The 15,686-nt window shown below is 33.0% G+C and overlaps 1 long non-coding RNA gene across 1 annotated transcript; it reads right to left on the bottom strand.

The window, feature by feature from the left end:
• Window positions 1–1,370: 1,370 nt before the first annotated feature.
• Window positions 1,371–14,678, bottom strand: LOC122135128. The gene is made up of 3 exons (XR_006153361.1): window positions 14,166–14,678; window positions 5,671–5,738; window positions 1,371–1,748 (listed from the first exon to the last, which is right to left on the bottom strand). It is a non-coding gene; the product is annotated as an uncharacterized LOC122135128 (long non-coding RNA).
• Between the last annotated feature and the right edge of the window lie 1,008 nt (window positions 14,679–15,686).

The following is a 15,686-nucleotide window of genomic DNA, read 5'->3' as shown; positions in this document are numbered from 1 at the left end:
TTGAGGGCTTTTGGAGGGCAAAAACTAGCCTAGCATGAGACAAACAGTCTCGCATTGCTTGGTTGCTTGTGCAAGGGTCATTCCCAAGCACCCAGCTGGATTAACTTGGTATATGTCTTAACCTGGTCCAGTTTTGAAATTGTAAGTAAATACAGACAGATATGGAACTTGGATTCTCAAGGCATATCAGTGCTGTGCTTTTTTTTTTTATTATTTTAATAAAAGCTCATTTAATGAGAGGGAGAATCTTAAAATAAAATGTGTCCAGATTTCTTTTCACCGTCATTTAGATTTTCTTGCACTATGATATTATTTTCATTTACAAGTAACCACATTCCCAAACAATTTATGCTTCCAAATTTGTATTTATTTATTTGTTGTGATTCCTATTATTTTTGACAGTGATTCTCATCATATTCTCACTTACAATTATGTTATTTAAACCAGAAAAAAAAATTATAAGCATTACAACAAATACTACCATTTTTTTTCTTTTTCACAATTAAAATAATACAGAATAATTTCACGGTAACAGGATTAGTTAAAACTAAAACAAAACAACAACAACAACAACAAAAAATTGTTACTGAAATAAAATTCACCTAGTTGCCAAGATATCTTATTTTAATTTAGTTTAACTTGATGTACTAAACTAACTGAAACTAAAATTAAAATATAAAAAATAAAAATACATATTTAGAAAAAAAGACAAAAATACTAAAACTTAAAATTTAAAAATAGAATTTAAAACCAAATTTAAAATGAAAACTAAAAATATAAAAATAAAACTGATTCAATATTAATATGAACTATTTCTCAATGATACTACAACACTGCACATATAGTTTATTGTAATTTTTACATTTATTATTTTATTTTTTTGTTTAAATTTAGTTTAATAAAATTAGCAATACTTTATTTTATTTTAAAACTGACATAAATTAAAATAAAAACAGAAAATACAAAAATTTAAATTGGTTAAATTTTTATAAAATCTACTAAAATGACTGCACAACAAATAATTAATTATTTACAGAAATATTTAATTTTCACTTATGTTTGAATTTCATGTTTTATATTATTCGTGACCTACTTTTTTCATTTTCGTTTATTTTAAACGTTAGAATCAAAATGAATGGGAAATATAAAAACATTCAAAATATTAAAAACTGTTATAGTATCTCAATAATACTTATAAAAAAACACTGCACAGAAAATATTTTAATTTGATATTTAATATTTATATTTTAATTTTTACATTTAATATAATTTGTAATATACTTTATTTTATTAATTATTATTATTATTATTATTATAATATTATTAATTATTATTATTATTATTATTATTATTTATTCTTTTTGCATTTTATGGTGACAAGACCAGGTTTCCTGTCATTCACACAATACTTACTGCCTTGTCTTGAAAACTGTTTGACATTTTAGGATACAGATGCAGGAACTTTTAAAATCAATGCCTTTAAGTCTTTGTTTTGTAGCATATGCATTGTGAAAAATGGAGTGAGGATGTTTTTCACACCACATGGTCATTAATTTACATTAGTCTGCAGCAGAAAACCTGCACAGGTTGTGTTTTTCCCATTGATGTCGAATAAAAATGCATCTTCAGGTCTGTTAACACCTGTTCCAAAATCACAGATGCACGATGCCTTGCCAAGCTGCAATTTGTCTCTGTTTGGCCCAAAAATACGAACTCATACAGCAGTCTTGGACATCTGCTTGCAAAGGCTGAAAATTCAGACAATGCACAGAATCATTAAATCTACAATGCTCTATTCTGAGACTCCAGGCACTTTTCCTGGACGAATACACTTGACATATGTTGGGTAAGCTATTTCTCATATTTATTTCTCAGATTAATATTAGGGCTGCCAAAGTTAACACATTAATATAGGAGGTTTCACCCAATTACATTTGTTTAACACTTGACTGCATAGAATAACATAGAAAATCTTCCTATTGAGAAATGTGCAAGATGGACTTAGAACTTGGAAAAACTTGATTTCACTAATATATGGATACATTCGGAAAGGAAACTTAGCAAATTTTAAGATTACTTGTGTTGATACATTTTTTAAATCTACAGATCCCCCCAGTGATATTCATTGACATGATTAGCATGCACTATATTTCACATAATATATAATACTTGCAAATCTGTGTGGAAAATGCTTTCAGCATGCTCTTCAGCTGCCTGCTATAATATATTCTATCACTTGTCACTCTTATGGCATATTTGAAGAGGATCTGACACTGACCTTGCCAGCCGTTATTTTGGGTTCAGCGAATCAGTGGTTCTCTGATTTAATGACAGCAAACTTAACTGCTACACATTTGGAAAAGATGAAAATATTCATTATGTACTATATTTTTCTTGACTTACACAAAGAATGGAGGTAAGAGTGTGTGTAAGATTCACTCAAACAATCTTAGGTTATCCAAGGGGAAAGAGCAGGTTTTTTCCTGGTGAAATGGCATGAAGAGCATGTGAAAGGCTTTTAATGGTGCTCAGAGATGAATAATGGGGTTTAATGGGGCATGTGGACTTAAAGGAATAGTTCAGTCATAAATTAAAATTTGTTGAAAATGTAATCACCCTCAGGCCATACAAAATGTAGATGAGTTTGTTTCTTTATCAGATTTGGATAAATGTAGCATTACTTCACTTGCTCAGCAATTGATCCTCTGCAGTGAATGGGTGCCGTCAGAATGACAGTCCAAACAGTTGATAAAAACACCACAATAATCCACAAACAACCCACGCCACTCCAGTCAATCAGGTACCGTCTTGTGAAGTGAAAAGTATGCATGTTTGTAAGAAACAAATCCTTCAAGGCGTTTTTAACTTCAAACCATAGCATCTGCCTAATATGCCAGTCCCCATCCATAATATTGCTTTTTCCAGTGAAAAAAGTCGTCTTCTCTGAATCGGGAGAGAAATTTGCACAGATCAAGCACCGTTTACAAGCCAAAACAGTTCAAAAAGTTCTAAACATATATGGGAGTGTATTTTGATGTGAGAGGACAACAGGGGATAGACTGGAGGAAGCGTTATTATGGATATTGGACTCGTATTTTGACCAGAAGTGACAGTTTAAAGTTAAAACTTCTACATGTTTATAATAAATCAGTTTAGTTTTTTGCTTTATAAGATGTCAACTAATGGACTGGAGTGGTGTAGATTATTGTGATGTTTTTATCAGCTGTTTGGACTCTCATTCTGACGGCACCCATTCACTGCAAAGGATCCATTGGTGAACAAGTGATGTAATGCTGCATTTCTCCAAATCAATAAAATAATTTGTGAATAAATTCATACTTGATGTTGATTACTGTGATGATTTAATCTTTCTGACGGCACCCATTCACTGCATACGACCCATCTGCTCCAATGAAGAAACAAACTCAACTATGTCTTGGATGGCCTCAGGGCGCATATAGTTTCTGCAAATGTTCATTTTTAGATGAAATATTCCTTTAAAATGCTGCTTACAAATGCAGCTCATAGGTTTTCAAAAAGAATCAACGACATGGAAGTCATGTTCATTTCATCTGACTGGCTCTTTTATGAATGTGCGGTCTTGTTGCTATATTCTTGATCTGAAACTTTGATTTGAAAATGTTACGTTTCACACTTTATTGTAGTTAATTGCAGACTTCTAGCACCTACCAACTACAATAATTTCTATGCATTTCAAACAGAGCCTAAATTAGCACCTAACACAAATCACACAGACACAGAGTATAACACAAGCGTTTGCTGAGAGTCGCGAGTGTCCCGGAGGTGAGAGCTCAAGAGAGCGAGGCCCTGATTAGTCGAGTGTCAATGGAGTGTGCTGAAGGGCTTCTCAGAACAGTCTAGCTACTTGAACAACTCAAGCTGATTACATTAATCAAATAAAAATCTGAAATAAATAATTGTTCTGTTTGCTGGCATATGAAGAGTGCTCTGCACGACTGAAAGGGAAGTGATCATGAAACGGCATCTTAGATTTTGCACTAACTGACGAAAACTAGCAATATTCATTAGTGATGTCTAAAAATGTTAGATATACAGTATATAACCAATTTTTTTTTTTTTTTTTTTTTGAGCAAGCATTCACAAAAAATGTTCGCTCAAATGCAGCCCATTCAAAAAAAAAAAAATGTAATTTAATTATCACTTTTGAAATTCCTACAAGTATGTGACACAAATTAGATTTTAAATGTGCATACCTTTTTAAGACCATTAGTGATCATTTGGATGTGAAATATTTGATGAGCTCATACTGACATTTTTACAAATTGTTATTTGACTGCAGATTTGGTATCTATATTTATATAAAGATACAATTATTTAGATTAAAACACTATACATAAACTCAGAAATGTAAGTGAAAATATGTTATATATTATGAATAATTTATAAATCTTACATCAATAATAAATATGTACATTTGTAAGCATTTAAGCACATAAAAATATTTATAAAAATATTTCTGTACTTTTTCATACTGTTCTTTCATAAGAAAAGTTTTCAAGAGTTCTTTTTCTTGAGATTTTCACCGTAGCAATCCAGTCATCAGGTTAATGAATGGGTTTAATTTCTAAGATCACAGCATGCAAGAAAAATAAAATAAAATAAAATAACCTCTTCTAGAGATTCACCCATGACTCTTCATGACTCAATTTTTTTCTTCATGATTCTAAATTTATAGCTCAGTTTTATTTTTCTGACAATTCTAAATTCATATTTAAGAATTCCTTTCCCCCCTCACGATACTACATTTACATATCATAATTACTTTTTCCTTCACATTTCTTAATTTCTCTCATAATTCAGTTTTTTACTTCACAGTTCTACAATTCAGTTTCTCACAATTCTTAATTTACTTGTCTTTTTTTTCCTTACAATTCTCAATTTATATATCAGAATTGTCTTCTCACAATTCAAAATTTATATATCATATTTGTCTCTCACAATTCACAGTCTTTTTCTCATAATTCTTAAATTTTTAATTTATATAGGTTTGTGCTAGTGTTGGTATCAATGAGATTGCATTGTGCTTCTCACCGTAAATGTGAATCCTGCATTGCTATAAAACTCTCCTAGAAGCAAATAAGCACGAAATGACCTTGTGCGAGATCTTAATGTCTAGCTCAGTTAAACATCTGCATATGCTGATGTGAAGTGCTAGTACTAGTTGCTCTACATTTGCATGTTTTTCTGCATTTCACAGGATTTCCTAACTGTCATTTCTGGCTGAGAGAATGCTCAGTTTCCCCACATGCTGTTCTCCCTATAATTTTATGGATAATTTAATGACATGCTAATTGTCATCACTGCATAATCAGTGTGACAGATATTGTAATTTGATTACATTACCGAAGGACAGTTTTACTGTATTCATCAGAAAAATGTGCAATCATATTACCCACTTGTGCAATGAGTTGTGATTCCCCTGCTAGCAGTTACACCTGCTCTGTCTGTGTGTGTGTGTGTGTGTGTGTGTGTGTGTGTGTGTGTGTGTGTGTGTGTGTGTGTGTGTGTGTGTGTGTGTATCACACTATAAGAAGCTGTGCATTTGTTTTGTGTCTGATCTGGCTGTGAGCACCTGTCTATGAGTTAGTGTGATATGTGTTTGCATGGAAATCATTTAGATATCTTTACCTCGCATGAATAATGTGATGCATTCCATTCTTCATGTAAATTTTTACTGATCATGGTCCATTCGATTCCTTCAAACACACACAAAATACTTTTAACTTACTAAAAGTAATATTTGTTCTAATACAGTATTCCTGTTTTTTCACTATTATGCAGCATAGATATGTTAACATCTCAAAAAACAACAACAACAAAAACAACAATGACCCATTTCATCTGACACACACACATATTATATATATATATATATATATATATATATATAGTTTTTGACAATTTCAAATGAAAGATGTTAAATGATCATCCTTTAGTGTATAGTTTGTGCATTTTATTATACTCTAAAACTTCTAATATGCTGACCAGCTGTAGTTACAGTAGTTTATTGTCCTATTTTGACACATGCTGCAGAACTAGTCTATATATAATGGTTATTTTCAGGGACACTGACATATATTTATTTGCTTGTAAACATCTACGCTTATGTATTGTTCTGTTTTGAAGTTAAACATTCAGTTTAGACACAAACTTTAAGATTTAGACATGAAGATAAGGGTGATGTTTACTGTCCGACAGCATTCGTCTGGTTCCTGTATCAAACTGATAACACAGCACAATTTTCAGAGGCAACAGAACAAGACTTGACTTCGGTTTACAGCTCAACTTGAGAAGTACACTACCATTCAAATGTTTTTTAAAATGAGTTTCTTGTGCTCACCAAAGCTGCATATTTTTGATAAAAACATAGTTATATTGTGAAATATTACAATTTAAAATAACTTTTTTTTATTTGAATATATTTTAAAATGTATTTTATTCCTGTGATCAAAGCTGAATTTTCAGTTTTATTTGTGAATTTTTATTTGAATGGTGTTATTTTGGATTTAATTTTAATATGGTGTTTTGTTGCGCATGATCCTTTTCTGATTATTATCAATGTTGAAAACCGTTGAGATGTTTCATATTTTTGTGAAAACCGTGATACATTTTAAGGATTATTTAATGAATAAAAAGTTCAAAAACAGCATTTATTTGAAAAAGTTTTTTTTTTTTTTTTTGGTAACATTATAAATTCCTTGACTGTCACTCTTGATCAGTTTAATGTATCTTCGTGGGTTTCATTTCCATATAAGACTCTAAAGGTCATAGTTCACGCAAGCACCTGCTATCCGTTTACTTGACTTCTGTTCCTGCAAACTTGAATTAGCTCATTTACATTCTCCCACTTTCTCTCAAAATGTCCCAAAAGAATTAAAAAAAAGTTATGGACATATGTCTCAGTGTAAGGGGCATAAGTCACTCCTTTCAGGATCAAACTGAAAAGCGTCCATCTGTCAAAAAACTTCTCTTTTCCCCAGTGATGGATCCCATTCTGAATTTGACAGGAGAGATAAAGTGTTCATCCCTCACTTTTGGCCTCTTTCTTCAGTTTTTGTTTTTTTCTTCTTCTTTTATTCTCCTCAAACAAATTCTTTCTCTGGGGTCTGCTTTTTATGACATTTTCAGAAATGGATTTCCAAAAGTAGAGCTGTAGAATCTTCATTTTGCTCAGTTGAAACTGATAAATCAGGCCTTTGCTTAACGTGATTTTTATATTGTATTTCATATGTGATTTAACAAAGTAGATGTTCACATGTGTAGAGGTCCACATCCTTGTTGGTCATGGAACAATATTTCTATAGATCAGATTTTAAGAATTTTAGGGGTTTGTTGTAGGGGTTTTTTTTTTGTATTTTAGGGTCATAAGGACATTATATTATAACTATAAGGATATATATATATATATATATAGGGGTTTGTTGTAGGGGTTATTTGGATTTTTTTTAAGTTATTTGTCTTTATTGGCATGTTTTACAATCTATTTCGGACAGTTTCTCTGTGATAGTCCCCTTTCTGAATTCAGGTGCTGCTGTGACACAATGTGATATTGCAGCTAAGAAGTCGATCATGATATCTATTGTGGACAGATATGGAATATGAGGCAGGAATAGCATAATTTTCCCTTCGCCAATGACTCACTGATTATTTTCATCATTCAGAAGTCATATATGCATTTGGTGGAGCACTGCATACTGGTATGTCCTGTCAGAAGATTTAGAAGGGATTCAATTGTAAGTTCACTGGCATAATGAACCCAAAACTTTGTGCTTACTTTGGGTTATGCATTTATTTATTTGTTTGTATAAATAAATAAATGTAAGTACCATTAAATATTTTAACAATCTTCCACTGATATGAATGAAATAAATGGGGAATGAACTAGAATAAATAACCTTTTTCATTTCAAAGTTATACAGAATGCAAGAGCTCACAATTTTCCTCCCACATACTTTTATTCACATACTTAATAGACGTCTAATTCTATGAAATATGACCTATTTCCATTTTCTTACACTTCTACTGTGGTAACCATGTTCTTCTGCTACTGATTTTGCTTAGTTATGAATAATCACCAGAGATGACTTTTCCATTAGACAGACAAAATTGAAATGTCAAGTGCCTCAAAAAGAAAAAGAAAAGCATGGGGATGAGGATGAGGATGTAAGTAAATGTTATTTAAAGACATGTTAGTTTTGCCTGTTAGCAAGTTTTTTCTCTACCACAAAAAAAAAATAAAAATAAATTAATAAAAAAAAATTGTTTCATTTTCAGCTCTCTCTGATCCTGAAGTATTATGTGTTGTTTAGACGCTGCTCTGCACTTAAGACGCACGTAAACATTGTCTTCATGTATGAAACGCTGCACACGAGGGATGTTTGCCAATTTCAAAAACAGCTCTTATCAGCGCGATGCTACAGTAAAATAACAGCTGATTTTCAGAGCCAGAATTACATATTAACAGATTCACAAAACAATCTGTTCTGAAATGTGCTACTTAAACTGCAAAAAATCTGACTGTAATCTGGGACGTTGTTAAAAAAAGTTAGATACTGTTTAAAAAAAAAAAAAAAAAAAAAACATTAAGCTGTGAAATGGAAACTTGAATGTGTGGAGTACAAAAAAACATTGCGTATTGTATTGCTCCTTCAGGTACTTACAAACACTAATTTGGCCAATTTGCAGCTGAATTAACAGCTGAACCTCTCCAAGCAGCAGAATACTTGTGCTCCTGAATGAATCAGTAGCTGTGTTTACATGGACCCTACTAGTCCGATTGTAATAGGATTAGAAGCACAATCAGAATAAAAAAGCCACATGTAAACAGGTCAATCGGATTGAATTGGCCAGATCAGAATAAAATTGATCGGATTGTAAGGGGTGGTTTATTCCTTTTGTAATCTGAGCGAGAGGACATGTAAACACTTGATCGGATTGAAAACCGAAACTGAAAAGTACTGCACATGTGCAGTGAAGTAGAAATAGAGTAATGACATATGATGCACGGAACGAGCTGTTCTTCCTGGCGAATAAAGTGTAATAAATGAGTGTTCCTTCATTATAAAACTCCACTTTCAATCAGCGTCTGTGAAGTGGAGCAGCACAATGTCCCACCAGTCCTTGTATAAGACTCTCATCAACAGACGACTGGTTTTGGGTGCGGAAAGGGGCACATTTACTACTTTTTTTTTTTTAAGTAAGCAGCACTGCACAATAGTTCATGTGGCCTAATTAGGACCCGAAATAGATAAATATCGCATGTGGTTTTTAGAACATTATGCGACAACAACGGGAAACTGTATATTTATGCAGTGTGCACATGTCAAAAGATTAAATCCGATCAGAAGCTTGTGACATAAAAACGCATATGAATCCGATCACTTTATTTAGCGTTTATGTAAACACTACGTTCTGATTTGTCAATCAGAATGAATTCATTCCAATGGAAGCAAAAAGTGTCCATGTAAACGTACCTAATGTTCAGTTCATTGATTCAGGAACTCACTCATTCATCTTTCTTTACTGAGTGAATCAGTATTTTGGACAAACTGGTTGAATTAATGATCCAGTGATTCACTGATAAAGTCATTTGTCGCCACCTATTTGGGTAACGATGTAACACAAATAACGTTTTTGAAGTGTATTACCAATAGTCTTTTTAAACTGATTGGGGAGTTGACCTCTAAACAAAGAGCATTTTCACAATAAAAAGCTCTTTATTCTCAAAAAAAATCAAGAATATATATATATATATATATATATCTCCTGGTATGAGCTCTTTAACCAGAGGATGTGTAAAAGATGCCATCTGCTTTGTTCTACCACTAATAAACCACTCTGCATCAACATCTCCCTCGACTATTGCCCTTAGCTCATCTGCATCAATTAGTTAATTGAGAAACCCCTGATCTGACAGAACATGCAATGAAACAACAGAGACGATTCACACCGCTGTTCCAGGGGAGATTTGGAAGTGATGATGGACAGACATAAACATGAGTCTCTCACTTCTAGATCTCACTTACTGATGAGTCTCTCCCAAATGCAAGGATTATGACAGACAAAGATAAGAATTCAGCCCAGCAGCACTTTTCCGCTTCTCCTCGAAAGTTTGCGTGTCTCAGAGGAGGTCATATGATGGATGGGGCTTCATCCACACAGACCACGATTCCTTGTTCTCAGCAGCTTTTGTTAAGTCAAGAAGCCAGTGAAAGGCAGAAAACAGCATAAAAATGTGTAGTAATAGAGAATTAGGAGGGAAAGAGAGAGAGAAATAGACTTGATGTTGAAGGTTTTTTGGTGACTGATAATTGCGCATTTGTAATAATGTCCCTCTTAACTGCTAATCTATCTGTCTATGAAATCTCAGATCTATTCATCCATCCATCCATCTATGAAATTTCAGATCTAGCATCCATCCTTCAGTCTGTCTGTCAATCCATCAAATTTTAGATCTAGAAATCAATCCATCCATCACCCATTCATCCATCTATCAAATTTCATGTCCATCAGTCTATCAAATTTTAGATCTACCCATCCATCCAATTTTAGATCTAGACATCATCCATCAATCCATTATCTAACAAAGTATAGACCTAGATATCCATTATCCATTATCCATCCATTAAAATCTAGATATCATTCATCCATCAAATTTTAGATTTAGATATCATCCATCCAATTTAGAAATATATCCATCCATCCATCAAATTTTGGATCTAGCTATCCATCCATCATCTATCAAGATCTAGATATCATTCATCCATCAAATTTTAGGTTTAGATATTCATCCACTCAATTTTAGATCTAGATATCATCCATCGAATTTTAGAATTATATCCATCCATCCATGAAATTTTTGATCTAGCTATCCATTCATCATCTATCAAATTTTAGATCTAGATACCAATCCATCCATCCATCATCCATTCATCCATCCATCAAATTTTAGATCTAGATATCATTCATCAGTCCATCATGTAACAAATTTTAGACCAAGATATCATCCATCCATCCATTTTTGACCAATATTTGTACTTGTATCCATCCATCCTTTAATTCCATTTTTGATGTTTTTGTTCTTGTTTTCATTCTTTCATTAAATTTTTGATATTTTTGTTCTTGTTTTCATTCTTTCATCAATTATTGTTTCTAATATTGTCTTTCCGAACAACATAGAGCATATTTAAGTAAAATTTGATTTCCCCTGTTTCTTTTTCTGAGAAAATGAAATGGTAAAATTCAGTTCTGTGCTAATTTATGGTCCACTGCATTGCCACAAAAATCATAAATGCAATTACTTTTAGGCTTCAGTTCTGTCTGTAGCACAAAGTTTTCTTAGAGGAGGAAAAATAACAGTATATGAGGAATAACAATAGTGATGCTTACCTAAGCAAACCGCTCTAATTATAAGAAATATGGGGGTAAATCTCTATCTAGATTTTATTCCCCTTCAGTTAAGTATTTTAGGTTTTTATTCACAGAGAGTGTTGCTGTTACCTGGCCTGACTGTTGTATAAATTAGATCTGGATGCCTGTGGTGCCAATAAACAGCAAACAGTTGAATCTGTCCTCTGTCACAGTGTTACATATTATCTCTCTGTCCTCAGGCTATTCCAAGGCCGGCTTATGGTCTACCATATATAGCTTTTGATTATTGGATGAGACGTAGGAGTCATTTATCATAAAGGGAGCAGACAAAGCATGTTTGCTCATGGAGGGAAACCTCAGGGGCAACTGATTTGTTGCCAGGTTTTCTATGTACCACACAAGTCAATCCGCTGTCCTTGTATCTCAAAGGTTTGATCAGCCCGTTTTCTGAAAGATATCCCTGGAAACAGGAGAAATCTCCAAGAAAAATGTTAAAGGATTTATTATCACAGCAGAATAAAATACTTACAAATGGACTAGAGGGAAATATTAAACAAAAATTGGAGCACATAAAATTATTTTGCAGCAATGAAAATTTCTGTAACTACAAAGGTTAAGCTCTTTGCAAAAAACGTCCGCAAGTCTCAGCAATGCATGATCACATATTATGTACTGTCTGTCTGAGGTTGTGCTTCACAGATTTTACCATGAGCTTTTATGATAATATTTTGTTCAATCAATAAATAAATTAATAGATCAGGGTTATTATTAACTAAAACTAGAAATTAAACTAAAAGAATGAAAAAATACAAATTGTTACTTAAAATAAATGTTAACTGAAGTCAAATAAAACATTAAAAACTTTTTTCAGCTAGTTGCCAAATGTCACATTATGGACTTGTGTTTCCTTAATTTTCTGTTTTCTCTATATATTTTCTACACACACACACACACACACACACACACACGTTATACACAGTCAACATTTGAAGTGGATCAAAAAATGTCATTTGATAAAACTTTTTGATCCACTTAAAATGGTGACTACTGTATGTATGCATGTGTGTAATGTCATTTGATAAAACTTTTTGATCCACTTATATATATATATATATATATATATATATATATACTACTGTATGTATGCATGTGTGTATATATATATATATATATACACACACATATATAGGCATATGTATGAAAAACAATAAAAAAAAATAAAGGCAAAATACTAAAATGTTTAAATTAAAATGAAAGCAGGAAATATTAAAATAAAAACTCATAAAATTAAACATTAATAAAAAAGAAAATAATATTTACCTGAATTAATAATTATAAAACTAAACTATAAAGACGTTTTACAGAAATCTGAAAGAAATTGAAAATAAAATAAGATGAATTCAACAGCCCCATAATGCATTAAAAACATTTTATTTGCAAAGGGCTTTTAGCGGATATTAAAACAGGAATATCTTCATTCTGAATAAGAATCGGCATCAAAACAATATTTATAGTGAAGAAGCCAGCCATGGAGAAATCATTCCCTGAAAACCTGAACATATATTCTCTTTAATTGCCTTACAAGTTAGCAGCGTTTTTAAAGCAGTGGGAATCTCATATGATTTGAATATAGAACAGGCTGTCTATTGGCTGTCTCCAGACAAGCAAATCTAATCTTTCATGATCCAGCATGGTCTATTATTATTAGTTTTGCTATAAAAAAGAAAACTAATTTGAAAATCAGAGGAAGATAATTAAATGCAAAACAAGTACATCCCCTGAAGACTCCCACATCGGTCTTGATGTTCTAGATGACTCTGGAACGACAGTGAATGAATTTAGATGCGTTACCTGAATATATTAGACAAGGATAAATCCTTTAACTGTCTAAATAAGAGCCTTTAACCTTTGAACTTGACGAGTGGGTCACGATTATGGAAGCAAGTCCAAGACAAACAAATGTACTGAAAGAATCTGTTAAATTTAAGATTTTGCACAGAATCAATCATAGGAGTTATGTTTGCCATCATTTAGATCAACTAAAGGAGACTTTGAGTTTTTGTTGCTTTGCAACGTATCACAGAGACAGTGTAACTGCTGTAAAAATGGTGCTGTATCATTGTATTATCAGACAAGCTTTTGCTCCTTTCGAAAAGCAAGTCTGAAAAATCAATGTTGAAACAAAAATACAATAAAATGTTTTTGCTGGATCACCTGTAGTGATAAAATACCCAGTGAAGATATGCAAATAGTTTTTCCACTTTATAATAGCCCTTTAACACTTGTACAAAACCTTCTGAATAAAAAAAAAAGAAATAAAGAAAAAGACAAGAGCCTCTAAATGTCTTCAAGGTGTTGAAACATTCAGACACCTATTAGCGAGCCCAGAGGAGCCTCAAACTAAGCAACATAGCAAAAAAAATCAAACAATCACACAGTTTTTTTTTTTTTCTGCTGAAAGAGAAAGATAAAAGTTCACAACCAGATGCTACTGTGGCCTGGCTGTCTTTCAGCAAGCCATGCTGGACTAGCCTAAAACAAAAACGAATTCTGACATGATTGCCATATTAGTGCTGTTCAATTGAATAAGTATGAATGCTGCCATCTGAACCTTGGTGTGCACTAAACAAGCAGACTGAAACCCACCTTTTTAGTTTCCAAATGAACTCTGGTGCAGTTTGAATATATATGAATGCAAAACACATCAAAGACATCTAAACAAACCAAAAACAGGATGTGATGATGAAGCATACCTGGTTCTTCCTGTTATAGGAGGTATGTTGCCCAATACAGTTCAGTACAGATGTCGAACCGCCGTTTCCTTGCAGCAGATCTTCATTTGTCTGTTTTATAAACTTGTAAAAAATAACAGGTGAACCAGGACTAAATGTAGGCCTATCGTTTTATTTTTGGTTTAGACCAAAAGAATCAAGAGAATCGAATTCTAAGTGTAAACAAACAATAAATATTTATTCCCAATACCAGTGCAGGCAGCTGCCAGTAATGAGAACTCTTACAGTTTTATTGGTGTAGAGGAAATAGGTGGAGACTAGAGCAAACAAGCGGCAAGAGAGTGATCATGTGACTTATTATATCACATGCCCACAATTGCCACCTTTTCCTGGCTGCTCTCTCTCCGACCGAACACAAGTATAAAACAATGTATGCTTAGGAGATTAATTCAATCAGATTATCCAGAATTGATTGGAAATACAAAAACTAAAGTAGTTTTTATTTAGCCTATTTAGTTTTTGTTCTAGTGTTTATTCTAGTTCACATTTATAAAAACATTTAATCAGGCTACATCCACACGGAACCACGAAACTGACACAAAACGATGTAGTATACATGCCATACCAGTATGTGGCGCTGTAATTCTGCCAAAGAGATACACAAAAAACGGAGAAGAAGACTTGGACTATGCGCATAAACCTTGTGCGCGGTATACAAACGAACGTGGAACAAGACCATTATTTATCTGTGTTAATGTTAGTTAATAAAAAGAATCATTCAGTGTTTGTTCATGTTTTTGTTGCTGTTACGTGACGTAGCGGTGTCTGACTAGGGGTGAGACGTGGGCTGATGACGTTATTGTTTCAGAAAATATACGGATTCACTGTACACATGAAAATGCAAGGGTGGCGTTTTCAAATTTATCCACTCTGGGACCCGATTTCAAAAATATCGGTTTCACTCTCCCAAAACGCCTATACGACACAAAATGTATGCGCATACAGCGAAACGCGTCTCCGTGTGGATGGGGTCTCAACTCGCTGCTAAATTTTTAACTTGTAAATAATGATAGCATTGTTCCAGTGATCTTCATCAAGGTTAAACAGTCATTTCTTTGTTAATCTTTTGATTTATATAGAATGTCCTGCGTGTTACATCATGAATCTCTTATCGCTTTATTCAACTTCTCACAAACATATACAGGAATCATATTAAAAGCTGCTTTGTCAGAGTATCAAAGTGCTCAGCGCCGTGACTGACTGTAGTCTGAAAAAATAAGAAGCATTTCTGTCCAGAATCATTATGTCTTTCATTCAGCATCTGAAAGCGGTTCATAAGCCGTGTCTGTTCCGTTACGATCATTCTGAACATCATCTCTCACCTCTATGCGCTCAAACTTGAGCGCAGCTACAAACCCATTATGATAAAAAAACAAGGATCTTTGCCAATTCCATTATTGGACTCGTATTCATGACAGCTCATCTTTGTTGAGCGGATCGTGTAATATTTTGCAGTCAGACTGCCATCCTCACTGACGGTCA

The sequence above is a fragment of the Cyprinus carpio genome, chromosome A23 (genome assembly GCF_018340385.1).
Source record: "Cyprinus carpio isolate SPL01 chromosome A23, ASM1834038v1, whole genome shotgun sequence".
NCBI classification, from domain to species: Eukaryota; Metazoa; Chordata; class Actinopteri; order Cypriniformes; family Cyprinidae; genus Cyprinus; species Cyprinus carpio.
The sequence above is the reverse complement of the archived record's forward strand: the minus strand, read 5'-3'. Positions and strand labels throughout refer to the sequence as shown.